The sequence below is a fragment of the Triturus cristatus genome, chromosome 6, assembly GCF_964204655.1.
Source record: "Triturus cristatus chromosome 6, aTriCri1.1, whole genome shotgun sequence".
Lineage (NCBI taxonomy): Eukaryota > Metazoa > Chordata > Amphibia > Caudata > Salamandridae > Triturus > Triturus cristatus.
Window position 1 is genome coordinate 187,918,174 of NC_140589.1, and position 20,823 is coordinate 187,938,996.

At 45.0% G+C, this 20,823-nt stretch overlaps 1 protein-coding gene across 1 annotated transcript in view; it reads left to right on the forward strand.

The window, feature by feature from the left end:
* The window catches only part of LOC146816609 (cysteine-rich venom protein-like), a 559,639-nt gene that overhangs the window by 320,178 nt on the left and 218,638 nt on the right, over positions 1–20,823 (forward strand). The window lies entirely within an intron of this gene.

Here is a 20,823-nt window from a genome sequence, read left to right on the forward strand (position 1 = left end):
ATCTCTCCATGCCACACCAATCTCCACTAGTTCCCAGACCAGGAAAGCTGTAAATTAAAGCTATTCACCCACGCCTACATAGCTGTCTACAACTCCAGTCTGGCTTACCTCAACCACCGAAATAACAACAGCCACCTGGACAAATCACTCTGTTTTCGATCAGATCCTGAGGCACAAGGAGGTATTCACATCGTGGGGAATAGAATTAAAAAAAGTGGAACCTCCCCGCTATCCCAGCCCCCTACAACATCTCTACAGTACAGAGGGCGTACTAAAAGGAGCAAAAGGCCCTGAGAATCTGGACCAAATGTAGGACGACGCCCAATCTATAAGACAACTTACGATTACAATTTTACACTCAGAAACAGCTAATGAAAAGGATATTCAGCTTTGGAGAACCCCAAATACACATTAAGGAGCAGCATGAAGAAAACAAATCCATAAGAATCTAAACATATTGCAGAACTGTAAAATCTGCTCCTGGAATGTGAACGGCCTAGCCTCTAAAATAGAGGATATCGATTTCACTGACTTCATCCTACAGTTCGACATACTGTTACTGCAAGAAACTTGGCAGATAACACACACTCCAATTGTAGGTTACAAAGAACACCTCATCGCAGCTAAAAAGGAGTCAGTACATGGAAGAGCCAAAGGAGGCCTCTCAATTTACATCTCAACAGAAATCTTATGGGAAGAAGACAACATCGATTTAGACTGCTGTTGGTTGCAATGTCTTAAACTCACAGCCTCAATTACCTGCACCTTGCTAATCCTGAACATTTACATGCACCCAACTTATAAGCAAAAGGGGAGTGATAACTGGAAGCAGCCATTAAATCCTTAAAACTAATTTACCCACAGGCCAACATAATATTGTCTGGGGATTTTAACATGAATTTGATGCAAGTCCAAGAAAATAACCTTCCCCCACCATAAAGGTCAGGCATGCCAACACATCCAGGCGCGATACCTTGGGTAAGAAATGCGCCACACTATTAAATAATCAATCATTGTATACTCTAAACGGTCGAGGTCGATTAGACAGCCCGGCAGCTTTTACTAGAGTGACGCCAAAATCAGGAGCAACCATCGACTTCACTCTAGTTGATTCAGATCTATTTCCACTCATCACAAATTTTCAAATAATAGAAAGAGCAGGCAGCGACCATTATCCTCAATCTTTTATATTAACCAATATTCATGAAACGCCCCGGTCAACTACCGGTCTCACACAATTCACCAATTTGTACAATTTAAACCGATTAATAATACCGTAGAGGCAATTATGGAGCACTGCTCGTTTTCACTGGCCGCCACCGATGCAACTTCACCAGAGATTGAGGCGTGGGAGTCACTTATTATTAGCCTGAATAGTAAGTTCTCACAAAGTTCTAGAGATAAAAATTTGGCGGGACAAATGGGTCAGCATGGTACACTCACGCCCTAAGGATAAAAAAAAGACAACTAAATAAAGCCCTCAGACAAACCCGAACTCACGGCCAACAACCTTCTCGGGAGGCTCTGATTACAATTAAACAAAAGAGAAAAAAAAAGAGATTTGTGCAGCGAAATGCACACATAATGAACAACTTTGGTCAAAAATTCTTCACGTCAGCCGACAACTGAACTCAAAAGAGTTTTGGGCCCAAATTAATGTCCTATTAAATGGAAAAAATCGGCATTACAACTCCGACATAACCGAGCATGCATGGAGAGCCAACATAGAGGCTACGTTTAACACCCCGAAAGCCCTTGGGACTATTGTAAAAAACGACTCACTGGAGGCAAGAAGGTTCAGTGCCAGTGACACTTTTATTAGAGAACATCGAATGGCGGAGACACCGAAACTAACCTCCCAGACCTCAGACCCCATCACTTGCAAACTAAATTTGAACGTGCGTAGTAACCCCCAAGTTAAACAACCTGAAGGTAAACCTCAGTGAGGTCCACCTGAAACACTAGGGTCAGACCAATCAAGTCTTGAGCCACAGATCACACAAAAAGAAGTACTGAACGTCATAAAAAAACAAAGGTCTGATGGAGCGCCGGGACAAAACGGCCTGCCCAACGCCCTATTAAAAAAAGATCCTGTATTTTGGTCACATCACTTATCATCACTATTCGCTAATATTTTGGAATCTCACTCAATCCCAGATTCTTGGCGAGGAAACATAATACACCCACTATTTAAATCAGGGGCTCGCTCAAATCCCTCCAATTATAGGCTAATAGCCCTCATTGATGTTGAGGCAAATTTTGCCGCAAATCTGCTGAAAGACCTGGAGGATTGGGTTGACAGCATCAAATTGATCCCTAACACACAAACAGGCTTCCAAGCTGGAATGGGCACCTTAACAAATCTATCTGCCGTTACGCTATTGGCCAACCAAGCCATCGCCAACTCCAAAGTCCTGTATGCATGTTTTGTGGACCTCAAGGCAGCCTTCGACAAGGTCCCCAGACAAGATCTGTGGGCAAAAATGAAATCTTGGGGAGCTCCTACAAACCTATTGGACGCAATTATTAACCTCTACTCCAAAACATGGGTTCAAATAAAAATGGGAGATGGTCGAACTTTAACAAACAAAATCACCACTACCAACAGCCTAAAACAGGGCTGCGTCCTAGCCCCCAGTTTATTTAACATATACACAGCTGACATAGATAACAACTTACGCTTGATATTAGGAGACCCCCTAAAATTGGGGGACGTGAGAATAGCATGTCTGCAATATGCCGATGACATTGTGCTGCTATACCAAACGCCCCGCGGCCTCCAACGTTTGATAAATCAATTAGCAGTATACACAATTTCAAACCAATTAGACATAAACTTTAAAAAGACAAAGGTTATGTGTTTTGCGAACCCACAAAAAAAGATACCAAACTTTAAATGGACAATTACAAGTAATTGCTTGGACCAGGAGGAAACATATAAATGGAAGGGAAGCTTACTTATTTATCCCTGGGCCGTGGTGGTGTCAAGCTGACCTTTTCCCTGGCAAGTGCTCGGCCCCCTGGTTGACCGGTCTCCCGCCGCCGCTCTCACACCTACAGCGGCCGCGGAGCGGTCCTTGGACTTCAACACCCAGAGCCCCTAGCGGCAGGAAGTCGCCGCCGCCGCCGTCTTTCGCGCCAGGAGGCGCATAAGAATCGCCTCTGACTCCGGCTGAGCGGGAAGCTTACTTATTTATCCCTGGCCCGTGGTGGTGTCAAGCTGACCTTTTCCCTGGCAAGTGCTCGGCCCCCTGGTTGACCGGTCTCCCGCCGCCACTCTCACACCTACAGCGGCTGCGGAGCGGTCCTTGGACTTCAACACCCAGAGCCCCTAGCGGCAGGAAGTCGCCGCCGACGCCGTCTTTCGCGCCAGGAGGCGCATAAGAATCGCCTCTGACTCCCGCCTCGCGGGACGCGCGCGGGTGGCGCCGGGAGAAGCCCGGGACAAGGGCGGGCCCGTCTTACGCCCGTCATCGCCAGGAAGAGGCAGGGCTGGGCCCCCCCTCTAAGTCCTGATTTACATAGACAAAGGTACTGTGATCACCACGGGGTGTGGTATCCCCATTTGTTGGGACTTTGGGATTGCGTCCTAATGGTGTACTAATTTTGCAGAGGCTGTTTGTCTGCTTCACCTAATAATTCGTCACCATAAAGTTCATTGTCCAATCTCATTGGGTTTTGCATTAGTGCATCCAGGTGTATTCATCATCCTATTAACATAGCTACGTCAATGTTTTGTATTGTTTGGCTATTTTAAACTATACTACTTTCCATCGTAGTCTGACTTTTTAGTGTTGTACTTTGATCGCCATTTTAACCGTAAATAGGCTTATGGCAGGAAGGGGTAAACGTACGGGGGGGGCTGGATCAGTTATGGGCACCTTAGACCAGTTCATAACACGAGCTGCTTCAGTCCTAGAGCAAGAAATCGCCATAACTGAGCGGCGACTCTCTACTGAACCAGCGCTGACAAGACGTTCATCTATTGGGCCTTTGGCATTAGCTAAATCACCTACTAGATTAGACGTGCTTATGGTGGATAATCCCTCCCAGCTCGAGATTCTTGAGGCAAGTTCCATTCTGATCCAGAATAGTATAAGGATTTCTGAGGCCTCTGGTGAGGCCGCCTCTGTAGATGAAAACTCTACTAGATTGAATGAAATATACCCCCAGACTCGAGCTAGTAAGAAACTTAAATCTAAAAGTACTACTTATCCCAAAAGGAAAAGAAACGAGGATATTCAAGGTGGGAGGCAGTCAAAACTCCCTAAAAAGAGTTCTAATCTAAATAATGTTTCTAGCACTTCTTCTATGAGGGATTGTGAAGCCAATGCTGTGGGTAACAAGAACTCCCCTGTCCAGCTGAATCCTGATGAGTCGATTACCCAAATTGAGCAGATGGTCCGTTCATTATTACTCCCTTTGGTTGAGAGGGTCAAATTGATTACCACAAAAGTTGAACGCCTCGAGCAGACGATGCTCGACAATTTCTGCTCTTTAAAAAATGTCATCAAACTTGCTACGCGAGTGAGAGACAATCCTAACCATAGCCAAGCAGCTTCGCCAGCACCCATCACAAATACCTCAACTGTCCCCGTTGCTGACCCTGTTGCAGCCACTAGTGAAAGGTTAGGGACTGACCAACCTATCGCCCCGGTTAACTCCTGTCACTCTAAGCCTCGGACAAGCTTTTCTAGAAGTAAACAGGGGGGTAACGACCCTGTGGAGACTCTCATTAGGACAAGCAGGGGTGTGGAGGCAGGATCTAGCAGTTTAACATACACTGACCCAGCGAAACCTCCAAACGTTCACATCCATCTTCCACCAGATTCTCTTCCTTATACAGCAGTATTAACGGGTGTCCCGGTACTAAAAGATGGCAAGTCTGAATCTTACCCTGAACTCAGAAATAAAGTGACCTTCTGGCTAAACAATAACAGACCGATCCATGCTGGTCTGGATGGGAAGATCTTATTTGCCAGAAGGGTCTGTTGGGTTGGAACGAGACAAAAAGACGTTGAGGGTGATTGTATTCTTGTAAATTTTCGGGACAGACGCATAGTGCGTCTCATCTGTGATGATCCACTCTCTGAGGGCCAACCGGGGATAGGAGTGCGCGATCTGGACTATTTTTATACTCTAGGCACTAACTATGAAGAAAGACCCCTCTATCATCGGGGGGTGCCGAGGCTGCTCTCTGAGTCCACTATTCCTCATTCTGGTTATCACTATCCCAACTACAATCTAGGCCATTTTGTCTGACCGGTACTCCAGTTCCCAAGCAAAGCTATGACAGAAACAGTTGTTCCTATGACCAAAAGGGCCGAAGTCGAGTTCCCCTTAGCCGGGATGCCAAACATAGTCAGGCACTCCCCTTTGCAAACGTGTATAGAACAGTCAAAACATTATACCAACAGGACGAACATTGTTTGCCAGGTTAATCTGCCAGGTACAGGGATGGGAACAATGCTCTCGTGGAACATAGCAGGGCTGAAGTCAAAGATGGATTCACCAGAGTGGGTTCAATTTATTGGTAACTTTGATGTTTGTCTCCTCCAAGAGACCTGGTCCTCTGAGCCCCAGTTTCTCCCGGGCTTTCTGAATTTCCACGTTCCTGCATCTAAGGGACCCAAAGGGCGCCCTATGGGCGGCTTAACAACATGGGCACGCCAAGAATTATTCACGGCGGCCAATGAAATTCACACAGGGTCTCCCGACATTCAATTGGTCAGGTTATCCTTGGGTCTAGTGGGTGACGTGGATATTTATAACTTGTACCTGAAAGGGACCAATGGGGCAAAGTCCAGGACTCTGGTTGCATTGGATTCCCTCATCGCCTAGCACTCATGTGAGAGGGGAGTGCTTGTTGTGGGGGATCTGAATGTAACCTTTGAACCGCTTCTAAATCCAGACTCCTGTTGGGGACTTGACCCCGAGGAAGATCAGTTTTGGGGGATCCCGGGCCTCGACATGGACCCAATAAAACGTTGGTCTGAGATTGTAGTGCAGGTCAATGCTCTCTGTTTTGAAAGAGGCTTGAGGGCTTTGAATGGAAGAACTCCAGGGGACAAGGAAGGGGCTTACACTTTTGACAATGGCCGTCACAGGAGCAGAATTGATTACGTCCTCTGCGGCATGAGGTTATGGCAGCATGTAAAAGACATGGTAGTCGAACCTAGACCTGAAAGTGATCATAACCCCCTATGCGTAACGCATTGCTGGTGGATAAATGGAGATGCTGAAGTAGAGGAGACGATACTCCAGCCACCAGAAATATTTCCCTCCAATGATATGCGTAGGCTTAAGTGGAACATGGTAAAGACTAATGGTAAAGCCGTTGATACAATTGACAACTTGTTGTCCAAAGCAGTAGTGGAGGTTGAAAGCTGCAGATTTATAGATTCAGGTATCTCATTAATCACCGGTATTCATGAAACATTCTTTGAGGAACTACGACAGTTTTTCCTTAAACCTGTCAGGAAAAATAATCGACTCCCACCAAAGCGCTTACGGTGGTATGACAAGAATTGCAAGAGTGCCAGAATCAATCTTACTACAGCTCTCTCTAGCGTTGACATTGATTGCATGAGGGAAGCCCGCCAATCGTACAAAAAATGTATAGCCCAGGCTAAAAAGAACTGGGACGAGCTTTACTGGTCGGACTTAAAAGATGCCAGCGACGCGAGGGACTCACGGCTATTCTGGAACATTATTAAGTGGGGCAGGGGTGGGTTACCTGATCGCCCCCCAAATTATGTTTCACAAGAAGACTGGGTAAATTATTTCAGACCCCAATATGCATGCGAGTCCCAGATAAATCTTGCAGGGGAGATACCCCTTGTTTTTTTCTCTAGTGGTCCTTTCAGCATTAATGATACCTTATTGGCTTTACGATCTATAGCTGCTGGGCGAGCTCCAGGACCAGACGGGATCCCATCTGATCTTTTCCTTCACAACAAAAAGACCTGGAGCGAATACATTACCTCTCTGGCAAATGCCATTGCTGTAGGCGCCCCTGTCCCAAAATCCTGGGGGGGGGCTGTTATAATTCCCGTGTTTAAGAAGGGCGATAGAACCCTCCCTGGGAATTATCGACCTATAAGCCTAATCGATACCATGCAGAAGGTCATTGGGAGAATGATTCTGAACCAGCTGTTAACATGGGTTGATGATAATCAGATTCTCTCTCCCTTTCAAGCTGGTTTCCGTAAGTCAACCAGTACACTGGATCACGTCTTTCGATTTGTACAACTCCACTGGAAAGTAGTTATCTTGGGGAAAGGCAGTCTCTATGTAGCCATTGTGGACCTAAGAGCTGCCTTTGACCTTGTCCCTCGCCATCGGTTGTGGGTGGTACTTGAAAAACTAGGGCTTCCAGTGGAAATTCTGACCCTGATTAAGAGACTCCATGACTCGAACTTTGCTAAAATCCAGTGGGGAGGTGCGGGCGAAGTCACCCCAGAATTCCCGGTTGAACGAGGTGTGCGGCAAGGCTGCACTATGGCCCCTACCCTCTTCTCCCTGTATATCAACGGGATGTTTGCGGATGATACGCTCATCGTATCAAAAACCCCAAGTGGCTTACAGAAAGCTCTACTAGTCTTTGAGGATTTTTGCCTTGGCCACGGATTGGAGGTGAACGTGGCTAAGACGAAACTCATGGCCTTCAATCCGCATCCAAGTTTTAGAGGGAGAAAGTTCTTTCTGGACGGGCAATCAATAGAAATGGTCCCCAATTTCGTTTATTTGGGCATACACATAACCAGTAGTAACAAATGGGATAAGCATATCGAGGTAGCCGCCCTGAAACTCAGGCAAATCTCGGGAGCCTTAATTAAAGAACATAAAAAATCTTTTACCAAGCCCGTAAAACCTGTGCTTCAAGTTTATGAGGCGAAGGGCTTGGGTTCAGCTTTGTATGGGGCAGAACTATGGGGGCTTAATCAGCTGGTCCCTTTAGCCTTAGCCGAAAATTCATTTCTTCGCGGCATAACAAACCTCCCCCAGAGCTCCCCTATGGTTCCATTAAGGTATGAGTTGGGTAAGAGGGCTATCGTGGACATTGCAAGACTTCGTCCGGTTTTATACTGGCGAAGGCTCTGGACTACGCCTGAGCTCACCCTGTATGCCCAAGGGCTCATGAATGTTGTTGTGTCAGATGTTTTTCATAAAATCGATTGGCTGAGGCAGCTCCGCCAGACCCTGACACTAATGGGCATGGTGGGGTTATGGAGCGACCCAGCAACTGCTCAGTTTCCCACAAAGAAAACCATAAAAGTTATTTACTGGGAATGTGTCGACCGACAGGTGTGGAGTCAAGCTAACCCTAATGGGATGACCGGCCGCTATCTAGAGGTCAAGATCACGCCTGCTCTTGAACAATATTGGGACTTGATCGTGCATCCCAGAGACAGGAAACTCTACTTTCAGCTTAGAGTAGGTTCTCTACCGCTTAAGTCCCTCACAGGCAGGTGGTCTAGCCCCCGAGAGGTAACTTGCCCTGCCTGCGGGTTGCAGGCAGAATCTATTGCCCATTTCTTGTTTGTTTGCCCTGTGCTAGCTCCTCCTAGACGAGTGTGGCTGTCACCACTGTGTAGAAATTTGGGCACTAGGAGCAGTGTTGTTGCTTTAAGAATCTTATGCACCAACACTTCCCCAACTATTGCTATACCGATGGCTAAATTCTTGGGTTGGGCATGGTCCTTAAGGGCGAAAGCTTGTGTCAACCCCCTGAAAATCCCCCACCACACATCCGAACTTGCTGTTATTCAGAGCATACCTTAATTAATTGTTTCCTCAAACTAATATAGCTGAAGGGGGTCTTTTTATTATGTATTATCACACTTGTTGTTATTCTGATTAGTTTAATGTCTTTTAAGAAAAGAATTTGTAAACTACTTATTCTAAATATTTTAATGTATTTTAAATGTATTGTTTGTATTTATGCTTGTCTTTTATGATTCTTTTTTTTAAATCGAATAAAGACTGATGATGATACATATTTGGGAATAATTTTGGATCGTCACCTTAATTACAAGCAACACTTAGAACAGCGGAAAACAAAAGCCAAACAGTTATTATTTGCATTTAAAACCCTGCAAAACAAACTCAGCGACTGCTCGACGTCCCATCTATTAAAGGTTGTGGCGGCAAAATTCTTACCTTCGATCGAGTATGGCTCAGAACTCCTAAACACAAAGGACGCAACAAAACTGAACATTGCCCAAACTAGCCTCTTCAAAAAATTATTTAAAATTCCGTGCCACATCCCTCAAGCCCGGATCAGATTAGAATTTGGGTTAAAAAATCAGATTCCGTCAAGACAAGGAGGGCTGGTAAAATATTATTGGAGAATGCGGGCAGCAGAGGAAGAGTCTCTGGCACATTATTGTTGGCTGGAGGTTGAAAGGCAATCTAGACTGAGCAACTCTGTTTATCCATCCTTAAGGAAATCGATCGAAGCTTTAAAGCTAGAGGAAGCTTGGCACACAATCCCATCCTACCCGGAGTTCAAACGTACAGTTAACCTCAACCACCGCCTTAACTTCTACCAAGCCACCAGACACCTTCGATCTGCATCCTAGACATCAAGAAGACCAGTAGCAGAAGACACCCCTTCTCATACCTCGCAGCCAAGACCTGGAACAACCTCCTGAAACACCTCAAAACCTCTCCCTCCTTCATAGAGTTCCAAAATAACCTCAGACATGGCTTTTCCAGATGAATCAGGTATGATCTACACCTCAAGCCTCAGGACTGCCCTACTTAGCGTCTTCTCAAGGGTGATTAACCATGGTCAACAAATTCACAAAACATAACATTGAAATTTATGGGTTGCACTAAACACGCTCAAACATATATGGATGAAAAAGGGTGCAACATAAAGGAGTGTCAATATTTATCAAAGTTAATAATTGTTCTTAAACCAGTGATAGGCTTATTTTCACTCTTTTACCCAGTGGTGGCGATATTAGCTCTATACTGGAAAAGAATAAAAAAGTGCTTGCATTGCGGATTGGCTGTATCAGGGGTAAGGAACATAGAATAAAGTTGAAAGAGGGGACAATCCTCGTGGTTCATAAATTTAGACCCAAACCTTTAATTGCCAGGAGTGATGCTAAAAATGTTTTAAATTCATTGTAAGATAATGGCATTATTGAGCCTACTGATTTAGCTGAGTGAGTTTCAGCAGTGGATATTGTGGGAAAAAATGTCTTGGAAAATCTATCATTGCACAGATTTGTTCTCCCTCAGTAAAAATATTGTCATTGACTGTCATCCACTTCCTGAAATACACAAACATTCTGGTGGCATTTGGTATTGCATGCTTTTTCTTTAAACCTGGTTACCATTAGGTCACCCTGCCCAAGGAGTCACTGGATATAGCAACGTGTGTTACTCAATTTGCGCTACATACTTATTTAAGATTTCCCTTTGATGGTCATCGGCTGGCAGCATCTTACGAATGCTCATGGATATTTTGTTAAGGTGCATAGTTATAGGACAAATGTTTCTAGATGACGAGCTGATTTGTGTTGGAACCGCTCAGGAAAATAATTAAGTAATAGATACGTTTGAGAAAATCCTTCTTTTTGAGTGATCACCCTCGTTCTTGGCTGACTGGTATTGCTGTTTCTTTTTTAACTTTGCACACTTGGGAACTGCTTTGCAGTGCTTAGTGTGTTTGATCCAACCCCTAAAACTTGCTAAAATAGGCTACTCCCCAATTGGAAGAGTTGACTTTCCAGTAAGGCCAAAGCATATGGTGCAGGAAAACTCACCAATTGAATGGGACGGTAAATGTCACTTGTTGTGACATGTGACATATGTTTTACCACATGTTATGCCATCCACTAGGCTAACATGGCTTCAAACCTACTTTTAGTGTAAACCTACTCCTGCAGCTTTTGGACCTGCAGGCAAACCTGTTAAAATAACCCTTTTTGACAGGAAAGAGCCTACTTTCATAGATTACATAAGTCATCTCCAAGGGCCTGATTACAAGTATAGGTGCTATTTATCACACTTGGTAAACAACAATATCATGGGGTGCATTATTTATCGGGTGCAATGAATAGCACCTAACATGAGTTTCTTGGGACTAACATGCAGATTTTGGTGTTTAACACACCAAATCCGCATGATACAGTAGTTACGGAATAGTTTTCCCAGGGTTGACCTGCCGAAATTTACCAACAGTTGAGGTATTTACCACACTCGATAATTATGTGATATGTTAATTAACACTCAACTCATAATTCAGACCCATGCATAAACGGGGTGGCACTAAGATGCTGCTTAACTAGCACTACTGGTTGCTAGCCATTCTCAAGTGGCGTTGTAGAAGTGATTAAGTGTAAGGATAAGTTTGTTATCAGATAACACTGAAAGGTTTCAAAAGAAACAATGAGTGTTACTCCTCATCGAAGTAAAACCTGGGAGAAAGTTGCAATAGATGTCACTAGTCAACATAATTTGTCGGCATTGCATATGAGATAATTCATTGCAATCATTTGCCACTTTTATAAAGTGGATTCAATACGTTTTTGAGAACACTCATATAATACACATTGTGATATTTTTGGAGGATTTACTTGGAAATGGAAAATGTTCCAAATGTCCTGGTCTCAGACAAAGGGTTACAACAAAATGTTGAGTGTTTTAAGGTTCTATGATATCAAGCAGAGAAAAAACTGCTCTATTGTCCATCTGTTAATGGTTTGGTCAAACATGGTAATAGGTTTCTTAACGAAGTGTTACTGACTGCCTTCACAGCTAATCTGAATGTGAAACATGTATGGAAATGACACTTTTTGCATGATCCCCATTTTCTGGACTGATGCTGTTGTTTTGTTAACTCTGTGAACTGGAACTCTGCTAACCTTCCCCCAGTGTTTGTGCAATGATCTGTAAAACATTTTAAAATTGCCTCACCTCATAACTAGCACATGTAACTTACCTATAAGTCTCTAGTGTATGGTACAAAAGTGTACCCATGGCTTGTAAGTTAAATGTCACTGGAGGACTGCAGAATATATAATACCACCACTAAAGTGACATGGCAAAACATGATTGCAGGCCTACCACCAGTAACCCGGCTGTGCAAATGACCCATTTGACAGGCCCAAACCTCTCTTTTACATATGAAAAGGTCACCCCTAGGTATGTCTTAATGCCCAGAAAGGAAGAGTGCATGCTATTTAAAAGTAGGATAAGAAAAAGATTATGTTAAAACATGTCCTTACAATGATAGGGCCTCAAAATATATTTTCAGTGTAGCATGCTTAGCTTTTCCATTGATAAGCAGTGGCAGGGAATATTAAAATTAAATAATGTTATCCTTGCCAAGGAACCAGATACATATTAATTCTCAGACTTAAAAAAATATGTATTACAAATCCATTTCATTGCTAAAGTTGCATTTGTAATAAATATATTACAAGATGTACTTTTAACAAATCAGATTGTATTTGCCTATAGAAGCCCATTTGCATGAACTTCCAGCTGTCACCCAGAAGCTGACTAGCTCATTGATGAGGTGTGAACTGGCTCCAAGAACTGAGATAAAGGACTTGAGTATGGGGAGGTGTTCTTTTGACAGGATGGCCAATTTAGCAGTGCCCAGGGACTTACAATCTTCACAGAGGCCAACACTGTCACTAGTACATGTGCTAACACCTAGGCCTGCCCCTTTTTTCCTTGTAGGCAGCCAGGCACCAATCCCATGGGGAGAAGAGCTGCTCCAAAAGCCAGTTTTGAGTGACTGCAGAGTAAGGGTTGCTCATTTATTTGGCCTCACCTCTTGGGTGGGTGTATGAGCTCTGCACAAGGGAGGAAAGGTTTCTGCCATCTTGATTTTAAGTACAGAAGGACACTGGGATTTTTTACAGTATGGCCACATACTTACTACTACAAATGTGGGTTATGTTGCCCCTAGGAACTTTTTCCCTACTGATTAAGAGGAGGTCAGGAGTCATCCCCAGCTACAGGGTAATGTGAGGTATCAATGTGGCACTCCTGAGTATTCCTTTAAGAAAACTACTGGACCTGTGGAAGACACATGCTGGTAAAACCTGTGAGGAGAAGCCTAAGTGCTAGACCTGCTCCTACTTGTACCCCATACAATGATATGGACTCCAATGGTAATTTGGCTGACTTTCTGTTAAAGTATAGGAATACAAAAGCTACATGGATGTTTGACTCCCTAGCTCTGCAGGCTACACTGGCATTGAGATTGTTTCTTGTTCTCCTTCATTTTGTGGTGGCTTTATAAAGGTGCTGAAGTCCATATTGCAGCATCAGGGAGGCTGTCTCAGATTGCTCCTCCAAACAAGATGTCCACAGGTTCTCTTTCGGTAGTGCTGTGTGGAGTGCATTGTTATGCACCAAGGGTCTTATGGATGGAATCCTCCACATACACTTGTTCACAGTCAATGCAGATGGTTTTGTTCAGTGTGTGCATCACCTTTTCAATTTTACCCCTTGCTTCGGCTCAGCAGGGTGTAATTTGCATGTGGGTGATAGTGAGGGACTGCAAATAGTCCTTGAAGGATTGTCTTTGAAATAGGGGCCCCTTGTCTTCCTTGAGGGTATTCTGGATCCCAAAAGTCACAAATGTATTGTTGAGACACCTCCTGGTGTGCCCAAATGTGGTCACTTGCAACACTATTAACAATTGGGAATGTGGAAAATGCATCTGAGACTACCAGCATGTGGCGCCCATTGAGAAGTGAGACAAACTTCACTCTAATGTCACACCAGGGGCCATCTTTTGGGCTGTTGGTCACCACCAGAGAGGGGCAGTCTGGTGATTTACAATGACACCTGGCGATCAAGTCATCGACTCTGCCATCCCGAGCTGGGAAGCAGACTTTTTTGCCTCAAGTGTATTCCCATCTTAGTTGATACTTGGTGGCCTGTGTGTGCCAGGGCTAGCATGGTTTCCCGTAGTGAACGAGGGACAACAATACAATGTCCATGAGGGAGGAGGCCTGGTTCCATGTTGCAGAGTTCACAGAGCAGAGAGGTCACATTAAGTGATGTCATCATACTTTCCACTGTCTCAGAGAAAGTCTTTCCATTTTCCTGACACGGTGGGCTCTTAGATCTTCAGGAGGCATTGGTCTAATGCTGCAGCGCTACAATGTCTTTGAAGGATACAGACTTAATACAGCTTCTTCCGCAACTCAGTTTGCGTACTCATCTGCATAAGACAGGGGTCTAGAGGGGCCGGTAAAACGGTTTTCAGTGAGTGCCTCAATGGTAATCATTAGGATTGTCAGATTCTGATTGAAATCAATGTTCAACTGGTAGTTTTGGAGCTGCAGGGCTCATTTATCAATGCTGACTGGTGGATGTAGCTACCAACTCAAACTCTTTTGTGGGGTTGAAGTAAGCCATCAATGTGACTTGGAGAAGTGCTTGTTGGCTTGGAAGACATCATCTAGAGTATGTCATCATGTCAATGGAGTGGATGTTTTAGTGAAGCATTTTGGAGGGCATGCCAGCATCGCCAAGTTGGGGATGAACCTCTTATAGTATGTTGCGAGGCTGAGGAAAGACCTAACTTCAAACGCAGAAAAGGTCCTGGAAGCTTCCTTGATATTTATGCACTCTATGGATCGAATTTGATGTCCTCGTTAGAAAAGATCTGAATAACTAGATTTTTCCAGTGGAATAACTGGCACTTCGATTGGTGGTGAGGCCAACTACGTCAATCGTTTTCAGAACTACATGCAGACAACTGCAATAGTTGTTGAGGGTGGGGTCTTGCCTGAGGATGTCATCACTGACTTCCTAGATTGCATTCTGGTATACTTTTGCTGCTGATGAAATTCTGCAGTTGTGCCTCTGGTAGCTAGCGGCAGACGCCAACATGAGTGGACAACTAGGAGCTGTATCTGCTGCCCTCATGGAGTTCGAGTTGATGGTAACCTTAGTTGAGGTCAAACTTTAAGAACCACGTTGAGCCTTTGATGTTGGCAATCAGGTCAGCAATGGCAGGGGAGATGTGTTGTTTCCGCTTTATGGCATTATTAGGAAGGCGCTTGGTGATACAGATTCAGATGCATCTGAGTTGTTTAGTTCTGTTTCACTGAGATACCCATGGGGAGGCACCGGACACTCTTTCAATGATATCAGAAACTTTGAGTAACTGCAGATCTCGTTCCACCACCGGATGGAGGTCTAATGGAAACCTGCATGGTCTGAGCACAACTGGTTGGAGCGCGGGGTTGATGTGGAGGGAGACTGGGGGGCCTTTTAGGCAACCAGGCTGTTGAAAAGGTTTTGAAAGGTCACTGTCAAAGAAGAGGTCCCTAATGGAGGCAGTGAAGAGAACAAATTCCAAAGACTCCACTGCATCACCGCTGAGGAGTGTCTCTGAGTCCACTGGGGTGGGAAAGAATTTGGTCAGAAACAAGTGACTGCCATGGGACATGAAACAGGTGAAGGTTCCTGTCAGAGGGATGGGTGTCAAGCTCCCATAGGAAAATATGTGGGCCACTGTAGGCCGCAGGGGGGGTTGTGTCTCTAGGGCATTGAATTGTTCCAGGCTGATGATATTGACTGACACTCCCATATCGATGAGAGATGTGACTTGCGCGAAACCAAGCTAAATTTCGCAAGTACGGCAGACCTATCCCAATGGTCACCCAGGTTCCAGGATACATGTAATCAGGAAAATATTGTCATGTTCGTCTTCTGTAGCGATGTATCCATGGCAGGTGTTGGATGTGGTGTACTCTTGGTCTGGTTATGTTATGTTATAATCCTGAGGGGGCCGGAGTCGTAAGGGGACCCTGGTTTTGCTCCAATCAGGAGGGAAGCGACTTGATTAGGAGAGGTGGGAGAAAATCCAAAGAAAGGGCAGTAGTCCTGCTCTGTCTGAAGTACATGATCATTGGAGGCCAGGTGATGAGAGGTATCGAATTTATTGAACATTTGGTTAAACTTATCTTTAAAGTAAATGCTAGGGTATCGCACAAGTGTTGGCTTTGTGTGGTCGCCTCTCTTTATGGGCGGAGGTGAGCTTAGTGACCACCTGAAAAAGATCCTTGGTGGAATTAGAGGCATTTTCAATCATCTGTATGTAACAATTACTTTGCTCTTTGATGAGAAGATTTTTATATTTGGCTAAAGCATATTATATTATCGTTTTTATTAGGCATCATAGTGCTTTCACCCGCTCCTTTCCTGACATCTGCAGGCTTACTTCTCCAGCCTGAGGGCTTCAGAAATCCATGGAGTAGAGGGTTCCTTCCTGTTGGAGTAGTGAGAGGAATTAGGAGGAGCTAGCTTAAGAATGGTGAAGTTAAGCCAGTCCATTTAGTGTGTGGATGCTAGCTCAGCATCTGGAGGGGGGGGGGATAAGTAATTACGTGCCAAAATCTGTGGTAGAATGTCAATGTTTAGCTTGCTCCAAGCTCTGTGAGTGATGGACTCAACTGGATTGGCATGGTTGTAAAATTTGTGAAGTGTATTAAGCTCAAGGATAATGGCTTTGTGGTCATACCAGCTGATCAGGGGAACCCTTTTACCAGTAATGTGGGGGTTTCTAGTGAAGAGCCCGCCTAGGGTATGTCCAGCTGAATGTGTGGATTCCTTAATAAGTTGATTAAGTCCTAATGATTAGCAGATTTCCAAGAGGGCTTCTGTGTCTTTGTCCTCTTTGGTTTCCAGATGAAAATTGAAATTTCCTAGTATAGAGAAATTGTCCGACTGGAAACTGTACTCAATACTGACTGAAAACTATTTATAAAGTTGTTTTTAGTGCGAGGGGGCGATATATAAGTATGCCTTCAAAGGTCAGCTGCTTATGGCAACCTAAGCTAAAGAAGAGAGCTTCACAGTCAGTGGAAGGGGCAGCAGAACAATTTGCAGTAAGGCCACTGTGGTATATCAGGGCAAGGCATCCGCCTCTTTTTAAAGGTCTATTGAGTTTGAACAGCGAATGGCCAGTCGGGACGACCACCACAAAATCCAGGTGGGATGCCTCACCACCCCAAGTTTCAAGGTGATCATTGTCCTGTGGTAAATAAAATATCACGCTGTCATAATTTTTCAGATATCAATAAGATCATGCATAAAGCAAGAGGCTGAGTCTGTGGTATCAGATTCATAAAGGGCTTTATTCCAATAACTCGAGTCAAAGGGAGAATATCTCCATCACCAAAAAGGATCTGGACGGGGCTGAAAAGTATTCTCAATATTCTCAAAACATTATTCACAGAGTACAGTATATATACATTTCTCAATTGTACGTAAGCAAGAGAGCAAGAGAGAATGAGATAAGAGCATGTGGGCGTGTAAGTAGGCGTGAAGGTGGGCGTCCATGTGGGCGTCCACTTGATGATAAGGGGTAAATTGTCATGTGTGGGTGGATACCTGGAGATGATTTCGCAATGTCAGCAGAAATACTTGGCAGAGATGCGCGCGCAGCAGCATGACGTGTGATTGACGTGCAACTAGAGGGTGAAAGGGACTTGACATTTAGCTCTACATGTGGAGACAAAAGTCTGGGGTTATGTCAACCTAATCCCAAATCATATCTAATATCCTATGTTTAAAGAACTGTGTTATCCACAAGGGAAGGGCTCTCGGACAGAATCTATTCTATACTGACTGTGTGTGCGTGTACAAGCGTCCAAGTGTCTACACTGAATGCGAGGGGATGGGAATATTCCATGGTGACAGGGCTATGAATTACTTGCATGAGGGCAGAGAAACCGGGCCTTTTGCTTGGTAGCTGGAAGAATGTTTACTTAAACTACTAGACAGGAATGCATCGGCTGAGGAGCAAAATAGATAATTCGAAGGTGAAATACAGCTTCTTGGCAGGCAGGCGAAAACTGGCCGAGGCAGGCACCGTTAGCTGCACAGGGAGTAGGACAAAGTTCATGGATACAGATGCGAGCTCAAACTGATGCTGTCAGAGGCAGAGAGCAGGGAAAGGCTTTGAGGACAGAATCGGGCCTACTCTGCCTGAACTGCAAAAATGGAGTAACTTAGCCATAAAAAGTCGGTGGCCTTTCATACTTAGGAATCGAATATCCAGCCCATTCATGGCGGATCTGACAGAGGACATGTTAACGGTGGACGCACATGTGTTTGCGTCTTCGAAACTGGAACTGGAGGGAACATACATGTACTTGTAACATGCATATAGAACCGTTGGGGTCCAAGATAGGGGACATAACTGGTCAGGAGAATCCACATTTCCACAGTCCAGCAGATCTGCAATTTCATACTTATGTTTGGGCAGGGAACGTGCATTGATTAAGGCAAGATGAAGCTTGGTTCCATTTTTATTGGAGGGGGGCTGGCCATGTGAAGTAGTCAGGGGGTGTAGTGGCAGTCCTGTTATATTTGTGTTGCACTTAGGGCATGTCAAACATGGCAACTGATGCAGAGAGGCCATGGAGAAATTTATACAGTGGGGGGAGCAAGGAGGGCATAGAAATAGATTGGTCTTACCTGAATATTTAATTTAGGCTTCTTGATGATGGGGTAAAGATTCAGGGGTTCTGACCCTGGGCCTGCTCCAGGCATGGATGGGTGCAGACATGCTTGCTGTAGGCCATGTTTAAATACTCTATTAGAACAGGGGGCGTGTCCAGACTAGGTGCCAGAGCATGAAAGAGAAAAGTGAGTGGCCAAAACAAATGGGGCTTTCCAACTGGAGCCCAGCAACCCCTGCAGCACCCATAGACTCTCCTGTGGGTGTTGCCACTGGTAAATAATATGTTGAGAAGAAATAAAATATGCAAGCAAACCTATAAAATGATTGAAAACAGGGATGCAGTACACCAGAGATGGCTCAAGCTATGTCAGGAGCCAGGCTCCTCCTACAACAGGAAATGCAAGGGAATTCGATGTTATGTCTGTGTTCTAGCATGCTCAGGAGAAGATGGTGACTGATCATGTCTGATTGCTCTCACTCCTTGATATCTAAGCACACAACAGCCTCTATACATGTGTGGTCAGCATCCCCCTCAGTAGACTTTCGCAAAGTGGTTGGGGTGATGGTATGTTGAGCAAGTTTTGCCAGCAGTACCCAAGAAGTCTTTAGGGATTTCCCCTAAGGGGGTGGGCCTGTGAGTATTAGGCATGGAGGCCCTTTTGAATCAGCAGCGGTGGTTTCAGCCTTGATTGGTCATGAAATGGGTTCCTGTGTGGGGGAGAGCATCTGGAATGGCATTTTGATCTTGTTCACTCGATCGTTGGATAGCATGTGAGAGTCAGTGAGCATTAGGTTCTCATCAAGTGGCATGATGGGGCGGCGGAGGTTGTTGCAATTGAGGGTGGTGGACCAGCAGGTCTGTATGAGGTGAGCACACACTTCTTTCTGTGGTTCATCTTTACTGCGTGTGCTGGCCAGTTCCAGTGAATAGGTCCATGGATTCTCCCTAACGCTGATGGGCTTGCCACAGTTTGAAACTTACAACGTCTGGCTTCATCTGGGGAACAAAGCAAGCACTGAATGCTGTGATGGCACTGTTCTAGTCCTCATTAGTGCCAATCCCACGTTTGGTTCAAAATAGTTTGAAGATCTCCTCATCCGCATAATGTTGCAACAGGGAGCACCTTGTTTCATCGTCAGATGCTTTATAATAGGTATTCATGCGAGTTACTCATGCGTTCCAGAAAGGGGCAACCATTGCAGGGTCGCTGTGCTCACTGAAGGGTGGCAATGGATTGGATGTGCTACCAATAGCATGGGCTGACATGAGGCACAGTGGTGGAGGTGAAGTGGTGTGGGGAAATGGTGGACCATGTTGGCAAGGCGCATCTGGAGCATTCTCCTGCTGCTCTATGCTCATTGGAAAGGGTGGCTGCCCTCAGCAGTGGGCTGTGACCACAGTGAGAGCACTGAGCAGTGAAGTGGTACTGACTGTAAGGAAGACAGCAGGGGGCTGCATCTGGTTAGCAGCATATTGTTAAGAGTCATGCGCCCCGTGGCATGCTTTAGTGCAGGGGGGATAAATGCAGCATGAAACAATCTTCTACAGGGCTACGTGATGCAGGTCTCAGAACACCTGACAACTGATATTTGCCTCTATGGCTGTGTCGGTTTGGGCTGAGAACCCCCAATGGATGGAGGCATGGTGGGCGCATATAGCATGATGGAAACTGGAGCAGGTTACTGGCGTGCACCAGGGCTAGCTCCAACTCGTTGCCACTTTTATGAGGAAGGCCAGTGGGCAAAAATTAAACAGATGCAGCTGCTGAATAAGAGACAGAGTTAGGGAGTGCATTCTAACACTCCGAGTGTGTGTTGACGGGCAGGGCTTCTCCCCTTTTTATTGCTTGCACCTGACCTCAAACCGTGGAGTCAGGGCATGAATGCCTGTTTGCGTGCATGACCCTGTGCTGTACTACAACACTAAAAATTAAATTACATGAATAGCCCTTAAAAAGCCACGGCAGAGCCTCACTCATGTTAACATTGCATTGGTATGTCATGTCATATCATGGTATGTTATGGTATGATACGTTATGTTATGTTATGAGGATTTGTATAGCTCACTTATCAGCCAAATGGGTATCCAGTAGCTAGAGCAGATGTGTAGGTTGGTCAAAGCTCCTACTTGTACAGAAAGGTCTTCAGTTTTTTGCAGAACATGAGTAGAAATAGGGAGGTCCTTATGTGATGAGGAAGGCTATAACAGGTTTTGGTGGCAATGCAGGAAAAAGAGTGCCCTCCTGTTGTGCTTCTGTGATGTGTGGTATCTGTGCGAGGCAGAGTGTGACTGAACACAGTTGCCTAGTTGGATTTTGGAAGTTAAGACAGTTTTTGAGGGGGCAGGTTGGGCATTGTAGGCA